Source organism: Ictidomys tridecemlineatus, chromosome 9 (assembly GCF_052094955.1).
Source record: "Ictidomys tridecemlineatus isolate mIctTri1 chromosome 9, mIctTri1.hap1, whole genome shotgun sequence".
NCBI classification, from domain to species: Eukaryota; Metazoa; Chordata; class Mammalia; order Rodentia; family Sciuridae; genus Ictidomys; species Ictidomys tridecemlineatus.
In genome coordinates, this window is record NC_135485.1 from 29,192,171 (window position 1) to 29,205,288 (window position 13,118).

General features: G+C 46.9%; 1 protein-coding gene across 3 annotated transcripts in view; it reads left to right on the top strand.

Moving 5' to 3' along the window:
- The first annotated feature begins 121 nt into the window (after positions 1-121).
- Positions 122-13,118, top strand: part of Klf3 (KLF transcription factor 3) — a 33,002-nt gene continuing 20,005 nt past the window's right edge. Inside the window, exons 1-2 of one of the 3 annotated variants that reach the window (XM_078021186.1) lie at positions 122-139; positions 380-689. The gene's annotated coding sequence lies outside the window, so the exon portion shown is untranslated. Of the gene's footprint in view, positions 140-218; positions 690-10,021; positions 10,041-13,118 lie in introns of those variants that run through there. The other 2 variants (XM_005319908.5, XM_078021187.1) reach the window with 2 other exon arrangements.

Consider the following 13,118-nt stretch of genomic DNA (forward strand, 5'->3'; position numbering starts at 1 on the left):
GCGCGCCAGGCCGGGCGGGGGCCGAGGGCGGAGGGCCGGGGCGGGGGCCGCGCCGCGCACGCCCAGCCCCACGGCCGCGCAGCGCCTCGCGGGACAGGTTCGGCCGGCGGGGCGGCGCCCGCTCCGGGGAATAATGAGTGTCTGTCAGGCCGTCCCCGGGTGACTGGGCGGGGCGGGGCGGAGGCGGCGCGGGAGGCGGGGGTGGCGGGGGAAGGGCGCAGGGCGGGGTGCGTGTTTGCGCGAGTGACTCGGCCGACCCCTCTGGCGGCTGCCTCCACCCAAGTGGGTGGGGACCCGCCCAGCCCGGGCGGCCGCGGCGGCTCCCTCTCCCCTCCCTGACCCTCCCACCCCGGGTCCCAGCCTCTACTTACCCCGCCAGCCCCGGGAGGCTCGCAGAGCGAGCGGCGCCGGCGTCATGTGACTGCCCAGAGTTGGTGCCAGGAGCCAGAGGGGAGCCAGGAGCGGAGCCGCGCGGAGCCGGGGCCCGAGCCGGAGCGCAACGCGAGCGCCCGCCTAGCCGAGCCGAACCGCGCCGCACGCGCGCCCGTCCCGGTCCCTGTCCCCTGCGGCCGCAGCCGCCAACGCCGCCCGGACTGGACCGCTGACATTACTGCACTCGCGGGGCTCACGGCAGCCGGGATCTGGGCCTTTATTTCTCACCGGCAGCGTTCAGCACCGCGCCTCGCAAAGTAAGTCTCCTCTTCCTCACCTTTGCTCCTTGCCCCGACTCCTGCCACCCCGTTTTTGCCTTGTCTGGTTTTGTTTTATTTTCTCATGGAGGGGGGGGCGCAGGGAATAGATTGGGGTGCAGCGGGGGCTGCCTGTGGGCTTGGGAAAGTGCTGCTGCTCCGAGCAGCCAGGAGTGGGGGCGGAGGGAAGCGAGGGGGAGGGGGTCCCCTGGTTCGCGGCCAAAAGTGTGGGATTGGGGAGACACCGTGCAGATCTTGGGTGCGGGGGAGCGAGTCCCGCAGCGCCCGCGGCGGCCACGGGGAGGGCGAGGACCGGGGCTCACCTGTGTGGTCCCCCGGCCTCCGCCCGCCCGTTCGCGGTTCCCTCCAAAGCCCCAGAAACCCCAGTGCTCTCCGCGTGTGGCTGCGTTGTATGGAGAAAGGTAGCTCCGGGGCCGCGCGTTCCTGCTCCTCCCCCTCTTGTCCCCCCACCCCCAGCACACACCCGGGCTCCAGCGTCCTTCCCCTCCCCGCCCTCCGTCCGCGCCCCCCGCCCCCCTTCCCTGGACCCGGCGCGCAACCGCTCGCCCTGCAGAGCAAACTTGGAGCAGCCTCTGGCCCCTCAGGGAAGAAACTTGGGGCAGTTGGGTCTGGAGGAGCATCCCATTCTCGGTCCTGGAACCCGGGAACTGCTGGAGCGTCTGGCTCCTCCGGGCGAGGGAAAAGAGCCAACCGGGTTTGGAGTCCTCCTGGGGGCACGGAGAGAACCTGCCGCAGTGCCTGGAGCAAGGATTGCAGCGTGGCTAGAGGCGGAGAGCGCCCTAGGCGACCGCCTGCAGCGTTAGGGACTCGAGCCGAGAGGGGACCGGGCACTGATCCCTGCACCCGGATCTTTGGGACCTACCTAACATTTCAGAGGGCTATCTTGGAGATAGCAGATAAGACCTGGAATTGTCATATCCATTTCTTTGGCAGATAACAGAAACACTTTACTGCTTTAAGATTTACAGCAATATATGGTGATACTACATGAAGAATGTACTAAGACATTTTTTTTAAATAACTGAGTTAAATGTAAAATGGGATTTACCCACATTCTTGTATTTTACAAAAATAAACATTTTGCACTGAATTTTTGTTAACTCAAAATTTATCTTCCCATTAATATCACCCAAGACACCTTAAATACATGGATTATATTTTCACAGGAGTCTTGTGTATGGGGGAAAGTATGAAGTGGTATTCTGATTTCATTTACCTTTAGTATCGAATTATTAAGCAAAATCAAGTGGGGCATAGGCAGTTGTTCATTATAGGTTTTTCACAGCAGTTTTGTGCTGCCCTTTTCTGAGTGTTTTAAGTATGAGTTTGAGGAACATGTTTATAAGAGAATTCCATCTGGATGATGATCTGCCTCACCCTAGGGAAGTCTTGTTTTTAGAAGAAAAAAAAATCTAGTAGCATTAACATTTCCAGAATTTTGCAAGTTAGTGGTATTGTTTAAAGAAAGAGTCCTCAAGTGATTTCCTTGGCTTGAAACATGAAGTATGCATGGTAGTTAACCTTGGGCTGTTAATAGAAACCCGGGATAAGATGTTTGATTGATTTAAACTCCCTAGAGAAACTGATTTCTCAATTTCTACAGTCAGTGAGGTTTGCTGTAGAACTATTAGGAGAAAAAAGCCTAAGGTACTATTGGTTAAGTTCAGTGAAGATATTCTATAAACAACATTTGGCCTTGCATGAGGGAGAATGCAAGTTATAAGACTTGCATTGTGAGAATAACAAAGAAAAGTAGCTGCTTAGACCACAAAACCTTGTCAGATATAAAACAACAGCATAGCTTTGGAGAAAGCTATTGTTTTCTTCACTGCAAAGTTTCTAAATTAAAACCCAATCTTGTTGCTATGGGTACAGTGATCCCCCACCCCCTTTTAACCTGTGGTTATGTCTGTACACCAATCCTCAAATCGTTAAGGGTGGAAACCTGAGTTAATCTATCCTGGCTAACAACAGGAAGATAAATAATGAGAATGGGACTATAAATGCACTTTGTTACCTTAAAAACCCTTAAAGGAAAACAGGTATTTTAGGGTATCTGGTAAAAATTGGTACTCTAGTCTGCAGGCTGCATTACAATTTTGGATTAATGGAAATGTCAGGGACAGAATCACATCTCAAAACATGAATTTCTGGAGATGTTTGAACATGTAGAACAGATGAGCATCTCTGTGCAACTATGTCTGTTAACTGCATTTGAAGAAGACAGTGAAAATTTGGGTGACTCTCAGTGGCCCACAGTCTGTGTCTTGGAATTTAGTTCTGTGACTAAAGGAGGCTTAAAACTGGCCCAATTTCAGTTATGTGGGGTAACCCAATTGTAATCTGAATTCTTAACAGCAGGGCTGTATCTTAATTTTCTTCTTGATGACATGAAACTGTAAGGTCATCATTACCCCGACGACCCCCCCAAATTTGGTTAGGGCCAGGGATTAGCTATTGGGATAGAGCAGAAAGAGACAAAAGAAATCAGGAGGGAGGCTGGTGTTAATTTGGAAGATCTCTGCAGCTTGACTATGATAAAATCACATGTGCACTTAGGATGTTTACTATATGTGGCAGCTCCTATTTGTAAATAGGGCAGGTCCTCAGTATAAAGCTGGTGTTATTATTCACACCCATAGAACAAACACCTCCACCCCCCTGTTGTTGTCTTAAAAAACTCCAGCTGCTCATGAATATAGGGTCAGGGAGGGCCGGCTAAATGTTTCTCTGTGCTTTCTCTCCAGCACAGCCAGCAGAGCTGTTTCCTGTTCTTTGTTTCAAGGCTGGGGTTTGCGTCATACATTCCAAGTGGCATATGTGTGCTCTTTCCTGTTTCAGGCTGTTTTCTGGTAGATCAGTAGCCTAGACCAGGCCATGGTCCCTGCCCCTAAACTCAGCATCCCCTCCCAGGGAGTTATCATGTCTCTACACACTTGCGATTGCTCAAGATGCCTGTGTTATGTCATAATGAGAAGTCAGTTAACCTTTTTTACATACACCCTTCGCTCCACTGTGTTTATATGGGTGAATCAATACTTTTACCTTTTTAAATTTTTCATTGCCACACTGTGATTTGAAGAAATTTGTGTGCATATTGGCAAAGAAATCTAAAGGAGGTTGTCCTGATTTGTGTTTATAATTCTGTGAAGGTGGGCCAGGTGTTTGTTTTAAGATAGGCATTTTGCCCTGAAGCTGTCAATTTTGGATCGGGATTAACACCTTACAGTAGAGAAGACCTTGTGTTATCTGGAAGATGTGACCCACCTTTGTTAACATGAACAGTAGCCCAAGGTAGGCTTTCATGAGTGAGTGGAGAATTGAAGCAGTCCTAGCATCCTGGGCTAAGTTAAGTCATGCTTATGTTTTAAAGGAGAATATTTTGGGGGAAAAATTCAAGCAAAGCATATATTGAAAAAATTCCAGGATTATTGCTTTTTAAAGAGAGAGATTAAAATACCAGGACAATTTTTGAAGGACAAAGCTTTTACTGTATTCTGGATCTGACTTCCAAACCATTTTAAGAATAAAAAGCTCAAGGGGAAAGGGAAACTAGCAATAAGAAATTCATTTAATGATAGTTTGGAAATTTTTAATCTTATATTTTTGAAAACAGAAGAAGAATGCCTCTTGTTCGTTTTTCAGTGACAAATTTTTTATAATTCCATTTTTTAAAAATATTCTGTCCGTTTTAAGTCATGAATTTCTGGGTTAATTTTTTAAAACCTACCCTAAAAATTATTTTTCTCTTGGATCTTCAAAAACTTAATTTTAAAGAAATGGTTGGGAAGGAAAAAGCATATTTTTTAAACTCACTTTGGGATTTTCTTTGAAATCTAAAGGACAGATCTATAGTGTCCTCTAATGGAATCAATTCAAAGAGTTGCAAAAGCAGCAGATCAGGCCTGGTACTCTCAGATGTTGTTGATAATAGAACTTTGGCTTTAAATATCACATCCCATCATTCTCTTTCATATAGAAAAGGAAAGTATAAAATATTTTGATGTTTAAATTACTGGTATCAAGTAGTTGGCTACTGTTTACCTTCCTTGAGAAATGATGGGAGATTTAGAGTGTCCCAGTAAGATTTTTTTTTTCCCCCTTTCTCCTTTGGGAAAAACTACTTGAAATATTAGGCTGACTTGGAGAACAAGAGGCCTTTAAACCGAAATTCAGAAATATCCCAAACTGAAGCAAGGTTTTTGGTTTTGGGTTCTAAAGTTGTTAACCATCCAAGTAGACTTGGGTAGGCAGAATGTTGATGTGGCTTTAGCCAGGTCATTCCTTCCTCTTTGGTATGGAGAGGGGGATAATTAATAGGAATGATTAGGGAAAATGGTCTCTATCAGGAAAATCTCTGCCAGCTTTTAAAGGCTGTTCGAAATAGTAGACGGAAATTATTCTAATAGCTACTATTTTAAACAAAAACTGAATACTAATTTTATCTCAGTAGTGTAAATCATCATTCCTAATTTAATTCCATTCCGTTTCTTTATCCTGCTTTTCAGTACTTGCCTTTCTTAATTTTTCCAAATCCACATTTTTGCTGTACAGTGGCAGCTTTCACAGACAGTGTTTCTTGCTCTATTTTCACACCCAGTTGTATTTAAGAAAAATAAATAAATACAAGCAACCTCATCCTTTAAGTACTAGGAATGACATTCTTCTGGAAGTGGAGCTTCTTTCTGAACTGCTTCATTTGTCCTTGGTTTAGCTTTATTTTAAATATAATAGTAATAGTAATCTCTAGAGTCTTAGAACAGTTGATACCTGGTTTGCTAATAGGTGCTATTCTAGTGGAGGTGCCTCTTATAGTGACTTGGGAAAGGATTATGATGGTCTTTAGAATTCTCATTTTCAAGCCTGGCCTGCCCCTTTCTTAGACCCAGGCCCTGCTTCTCATCTTAAGCAGTCACACTGGAGCTTGAGACAGGAAACCAGACAGCAGTCTGCCCTGATAAGGGAGGGCATTGTCTAAAGGAGGTAGCCCTGCTCCCCCAACCCCAAACTCTCCTTCCTTGAACTTTAGTAGTAATAAAAGACACAATGCTGTAGACAGTTTCTGAACCAGAACTAGAGGTGTTTTCTCCCAAGACCCCCCCCACACACACACACACACAAAAAAAATGTCTGTCAACCCTTCAGTTGGCCTGTGCTGATTGTGAAATATAACAATCTTTCATGGGACATTGAAGAAATTATCTGTTTTGTGTCCCTTGGCCAGAGTGTTTATAGTGAAGTTCTTTCTTTAAGCATAACAGGTTTCTGGAGATTTTTGAAACTCATTCCATTGTGTTGGTAGGCTGAATACATTATCATTTCCCCAGCTAATTAAGGAGGGCTAGAGACAGAACACCAAGCTGTGTGGCCCTTCAGCCAGTTCATTTGGCGGAACTTCTGGGTCTAGTTCTTCTCCTGATTTCCAGGAAAGGGGTGCCCCTTCTCCAGGAGACCTTTTATAAAGAGCTTCACGTAGTCTGGGACATACTAGTGGTGGTTGCCAGTCTCCAGAAGGTTTGAGAATCCCGCCAGGGGTGGTTGAGCTGTCTTCAGCCCCAATCCGTGGAGTTTGGCCAAATCTAAAGAGGAGCCATGGATTGGGTATTGAGGTTAGTTCGTTCTACCCTGGAGAGCGACCTGTGAATCCAGTGAAGGTTTGTTCTCAGTTGGCCTACGTGTCATTCTTTGTTGCTTCTACTGTTCTTTGAGTCTAATCACTGAAATCCACTCCTTTATCTGTTCTTGCATTTTGTACATTGGTACCTTCCAAAACTTTGCACCCCAAAGTATTTTCATTAGTAAGATCAAGTTCCTATTCTGCTTAGTTCTCCAAACAAGGGAGTTTTTCTCTGTTTCCCAAGCGTCCAAAGTTTTCACATCTACTTCGAATTTTAGAAGGTGGTGTTTCCGGCTGACTTTGGCCCCCCTAACCAGTTTTCCGTGTGAAACACCTGCTGTGCAATCATTCCAGGGCCCTTGCCCTTCACTTCATCCTAGCATGTGAGAAGTATAGTTTGACATCCATTCATTTATTCATCTCCCAAGTATTTATTGAGCACCTACTCATTAGTGCTAATCTCAAATTACGTGCAATCATTATTCTGAGTTATGCCACAGGATGGAGTAGGTCTGCCGTGATCTAACCTGAAAAGGCATTTTGAAATCTTAATTGCCAGTAGGAACCTCCCATGGCACTGCTCAACACAGACCAGTGTGCACACCCACATCCTCCGTGCTGTGGAGTGACCTCAGGATGAGGCGATTTCACCTAAAACTGGGTCCCACCACACAGACTGTGAAGCAGAACAGAAAGAGCCCCAGTCTGCAGGCAGGCACACTTCTCTACTTGGCTGCAACTCCAACCAGCTCCGCGAATTTGGGCGAGTCATTTCACCTCTGTTCCTCCATTTCCTCATTTCTAAAATGGGGATGAGGACCTGACCCTTCCACCTTTGTACAGTTATTATGAGGATTTCCGTATTTACTTGGGTAAAGCTGCCAATTTTTCTCAGCAGTTTTATGGACCAATTGCAGGTGCATTGGCGAAGGAAGAATAATAGCCTAATTTGGGGCCTTCGAAATGTGTCTTTGATCTTGCGTCCAAGCATCTGGGCATGCTCTCTCAAGGAGAGAGGTGGCAGCTGGGGCCATTTGGTAGTGGCTGAAATCATGTCTATTGGCTACTGTAAGACTGTCCCCCTGCTCCCTAATCCCCAAGGACCAGTCTGTTCGCAGAAATCACTGTCCCACTCTTACTGTTCATAGTCTAGTTGCCCTCTGCTTGGAGAGGTGATAGAGTGGAGTGCCACCAGTCTCAAAGTCGGATGATGACCTTGGGTTCAAATCCTGTTCTCCAGCTTGGCAGCTGTGTGGTCTTGGGAGGTTAACTGACTTCTGTTTCGGTGTTCTTATCCAATGAGAAGGCAGTAGTACACCTCTCCTGGGCATTAAGTGACACAGTCAGTGTGAAAAAGAACAATACCTGCGATTACCTGTCTCAAAGGTGGTGCTGACCAGCAGAAGGTGGGGGGGGGGTGTCACTTAGCTCTGTGTTTCTTGGTTAATAGAAGTGTCCTTTTTTAAAAGCTCAGTGTTTGTCCCCCCAGCACACCTTTCCCCTGGCATTGCTGCCTCCTACTTTCCATTGTCTTCTATTTTGGATTTTAAAACAGAGAATAGAGACCTTGACACTGACTTGTTTGGAAGACCTCACAGGGTGGGTTATAAAAGGTTCTTTGAGAATGATACCAGTAAGGACTCTGGAGGACCCTGAGAGGTGAGGTTGAGGTTAGGGACAGTGAGTTTCTTAAAGGAAGTCTAGTTTACTAGGTTTCCTGTGGGGCCAGGCCCTCCCTCACCCCCATTCTTTCCTAAGGAGACTTAAAGTGCATCCAAAGGAAGGTGGTGCAGGACCCCTCCCTGCTCAGGCTGCTTCTCCTGTCAGCTCCCTGGGCCTGACCCATGAACCAACGTGGCATTCCTAAACAGATCCTGAAGGGACCAGGTCTCCTGGAGAGTAGAGAGGCAGTCTCTGAGGCAGGGCGAGGCACCTGCCTGGCCATCAGGTGTTCTCAGTCCTGCTGGTGGTACTGTACATGCCTTTGAGGAAATAAAGCAAATCTAGGTAAGAAGAGGTGGCCTGGCATCTACCAGGGAGCCCTCAGCTGGCTGCCCGGGGTGGGGAGGGCCTTGAGCCGGTCTTTGAAGAATTAGGAGGATTTAGATAAGCCGGAAGGGGAGGGGGGCATTCCTCGCCGGTTGCCCAGCATCAGGGCCAAAAATGAACAAAGACCTGGGGCAGGGAGGGGGAGGCAGGGGGGCCAGCATGAGGGGCACTTTTTGGAGCAGGGGGTGACCAGTTAGAATGGGGGTGTCAAGCACCTGTACCTACCCTGTAAGCCCTGGGGTCCCCTTGGAGGAGGGTGTGGTAAGCTTGGGAAGGATGAGATTTTAAAAAGAACTGGAAACCGGAGGTGACGAGGGGGTGGGCTGCATGGCTGGGGTAAAAAATTCTCAAGGACAGGGGTGTGAGGCCCTAGGGCCTGGCCTTGAGGGCTGGACTGGAGAGGGAAAGAAAGGGGGTGAGGGAGGCTTCACAGATGACCTGAGGTTTCCATGGTGAATGACAAAATCAGGCAAATGGAAGGGTCAGGGGCAGCCTCTTGGAGGCTGGAGCCAGGAGGAGGAAGATTTGGGTTTGGGCCCTGTTGAATAGCAGTGGTCCCAAATGCCTTTCTGTTTCTTTTTTGTTTACTTCTGGAGGGACAGGGCCGTGTTAGCTAGAGGTTTTGTATCCAAAGGTCCTGTGGTTGTCTGAGATAAACTGTAGTGGAGGATTCTCAGGGGCAGTGGGAACTGCCACCTCCCTGACGGTCTTTCTGGTTCTGTGGAAGGCTCCAGCCATCCTTGTTCAGGCCGGAATTTCCAGGAACTGGCTGCTGCCTGGAGCCAGTCGGTCCCTCCCAGCCTCCCACTCCCTCAGGGTGGGGCTGCATGGGTGGAGGCCCTGCAGGGTGGAGTGGGGTGGGTCTCCAGTGATAGGGAGGGCACCGAGCAGAGGCAGATGAGAGGCCATGTGGCCTCACACAGCCCTTCTGGATTTGATTATATAACGCTGCACAGAGGAGGACTGTGAGGGCTTAGGCGAGGCTTGGGAGCTATGTGCACAGCAGGATTAGACATTGTGGGTATTTTTCAGTTTATCTTGGGTTGCCTGCCCTTAAAACTGAAGCACAAAATCGGCAGAGAGCATAAAGAAGGAAAACAAGTGTGTAACCCTAGTAGGGAAAATTGATTCGTGTTTGCTAAAATTTCTTTGAAGAAGGGTGTGGCCTTCTAACCAGGTGCCCTTGAACTTAGGAGTGGCTCTAAAGGGGAGTATGGGTTTGGGTTTCCCCGCACTCACCCCTGCTCTGCTGAGCCCCAGCCTGGAAATGTGTAGGGATTTTGCTTGCTTGTTACCTTTGCACCTGTCCTTATTTACATGCAAAATCAATTGCTTCACTTGGTCTTTCCGAAGTACAGGGTGTGGGCAGAATCTTATCTGAAGCCATGTCCTGTTTGGACAAGTTGGACTCCCTTGGCAATTCTCCATGGGGTGGAGCAGATGGGTGGAGGCAGGAAAGTAAAATTGGGTGGCTTGTTCGCTGAGAGAGGAGAGAGGGCGGATTGTTTGCTCACTGGATCATTCTATTTCATCTGAAACAAAATAATTAACTTCTCTCCCATTTATAAAACACATTAATGCAAAATAACTAATTTATGAGGGGCAGAGATTGGGACATATTTCGTGGAATTTTTTTCCTTTCAAACCAACAATAGAAGACTGAGGTAGGTGGAAATCCTTGGGTGGTATGAAAACGGGACGCCTTTCCAGGTAGGTGCCAGCATTTCGCTGTTCTCGATGAACTTTCCAACTTTTATGCCTGCCCCCATGTGTCATCGGTACCCTTGTATTTTTGGCCAGCACAACTGCCATTAAATATGATTAAACCCATCAGCAGCTTTCAAAGAGTTGGGTTAAAAGAGTGAAAAGAGAAAAGTTTACCTGGGTAAGGAAGTTTTACCTGCAAGGACTTCACTTGCCTGCCTGGCAGTCCTTCTGGCTGAGAGAGGGAGAAAGAGGGACACACACACACACACACACACACACACACACACACACACACACACACCCCGGGGTGCGCCTGCCCACAAACTCACCCACACCTATTATTTTAACCCCCTCTGGGGAGTGAAGGGTAGGAGATGGTCACAGTCTTCCTCCTGTAAATTCCAAACACTGAGGAGCGTGGAGAGGATACTTAGAGATAGTTTAATGGTTGCTTTAATGGTACTCATCTCTATACCTGGGGGAGTCAGCTAGGAAGGTTTGCTTTGAGGGAAGCAGGTTAGTGGGGAACCTTAGGTCAGACTGGATGGGGAGAATGTAAAGTTGGAACCCTTTGAGGATCTGAGGAAAGAAATAGGACATAGTACAAGGGAATGAGGAAGGAGAATGTCAGGCAGGTCTTGCTCCATCCCCAGAAAGGGGGGCGGGCAGCATCCCTCATACTCTGCCTTCTCCCTCCCTCGTCCATCCCCGGCTTCTGAGCAGGGGGCTGGTCCATCCCCGGCTTCTGAGCAGGGGGCTGTCGTTGATAAGGCTGTTTCTATAATAAAACGCTCCAGACCAGTTAGCTCCCTGCAGAGGAGCTTGTAACCACAGAACCAGCCTTCCATTAAGGACCCTGTGTTTCTGTGCCTGCCCGGAGCTCATGCCTCCTCCCTCTGGAAGCGATGTCCAGGGGGCCTTCTAGGGCTCCCTCTGCTCTGAAGCAGAGTCCTATTGCTTGTTCCATAGTCTGGAATCCACATCAGGGATTTGCCAGGTTTTTAATATATAACCACAGTTTTGCATTTTGACAGAAATCTGACCCTTTTTGACATCTGAAAAGTCAGAAGTATAGAGAGTCTGAAGGGGAAATGTTTTTTCTTTGTTTGTTTCTTTCTTTCTTTCTTTCTTTTTTTTTAAGGAAAAGTTCAGTTTTATGGGCCCTTCCTAGTAAAATAACATAATTGCTCCAGTTGTAGGAAATTATTTTGGCAGTAGTGATATCCTGTATTTTTACTTGTAGGCACCTCAGTAACATAAAGGTTTTCTGTTGTTTTGTTGTTGTTGTTGTTGTTTTGGTTTGGTTTTGGTTTTTATTGCAGTTTTGTTGTTCTGGGGTTACTTGGTTTAGAATGTATTTCTGCTAAGCAAGTTGAATGTAACTGAGATGTAAATGCGTGTGATTGGAAAATAGGAAAAACAGAGCCGTATTTGAGGCCTCCTCATCTGTGATACCCACAGGTTCACAGAGTTCACAGGATGCCTCATCCTCAGCCAGGTTCAAACCCACTGGATTTAAAGACCCTGGGGTTGGCCTGCTCAGTTGGCTGCCGCGCACTAGCCTCTAATACCTGTTTTAGTGCGCCACCTACTGTTCTACTTAAGATTGCTGCTGGTGTTGTGTGGTAGATTTTCTGTAGCATTTTTGGTTTATTCAGCATTCTTTTAAAGCATTCTGATCATATCCCCCAGAGCACTGAGCTGCCCATGGGTAACAAGGGTCACCAAATAAGGGATCCTAATTCTTGCAGTAGTGAAGTTACTTCTTAGTTCTGTGGAAGGCACCTCGAAGACACTGCAGTCACTCTTCTAATTCTAGACCAGAATCCATAAAGTCCAGACCAGTGACAAAGTGGTTAGTTCAAAATGTAGAATTTTTTTTGCAAATAAATAAGCAAATCCTGATTACATAAATGTATTTGATTGACTTCCTAAACTTGGTTCCTTTCTATCTTAGCTTCCCACGTTTTCTTGCTCCGTAGCCTGTGATTATCACTGTAATATCATTTAAGTCATTTGTTATTAGAAAATATCAAATATGGCTCCAGAATTTGAAACCAACCAATCTAGTTTTGTGTGTATAGCATGTACCTGTATTTCCAAAAATTGTGCATATACTTGTGTGCATACTTGTTGGCAGAAACAATTTAGAAGGCAAAACCTTTGTTTTTTGATTTTTGTTTTGCTGTGCTGGGATTTCTAAGGCACTTTATCACTGAGCTACACCCCCTGCCCCAATTATTTATTTAGACAGGGTCTTGCTAATGTGCTGAGGTGGGCCTCTAACTCAGAATCCTGCCTCAGCCTCCGGAGTAGCTGGATTAACGTGTGTACCACCACACCTGACTTCTGTTTTTTTGTCTTTTTGTGGGTTTTTGTTTGTTTATTTGTTGGTTTGGGTTCTGGGCTTTTTTGTTGTTCTTTTTGTTTTTGTTTTGTTTTGATACTAGGGATTGAACCCAGGGTTGCTTTACCACTGAGCTCCATCCCCAGCCCTATTTATTTATTTAGACACAGGGTGTCACCAAGTTGCTTAGGGCCTCATTAAATTGCAAAGGCTGGCCTTCTAGCTTGCAACTCTCCTGCCTTAACCTCCCCACTCACTGGGCCACTGTGCCCCCCTTGTGGTTTTTGTTTTATTTTTTATCTCATTTGATCATCCTAAAAGTTTGAGAAGTAGTTACAGGGTGTGGTCTGCATCGGACCTGGGAAGAGTTGTTCCATGGCAGGTTGCAATCTGCTTGGATCAGGACTCTCTTCTCTCATTCACACCTGAGGGTGTGAATGCTTTTATTTAAAAGGGTTTGCCTGGAGATCCCATCTTTATGGGCTAGATGAATCTGTAAGTGCATTCATTTTAAAAGCTGGGGTGTAGGGGGTGTTGGTGGGAGCCTCGGCAGGGCAGCAGGTCATCTGACTTGATCCATCTAAGCAAGGGATCTCACCTGTGTTTACAGTCTGATGGGGGGCATGGATAACAGTTCTTGGTACCATGACCATTCGAACATGCTATGCTGGGACTGGTTAATAATAGA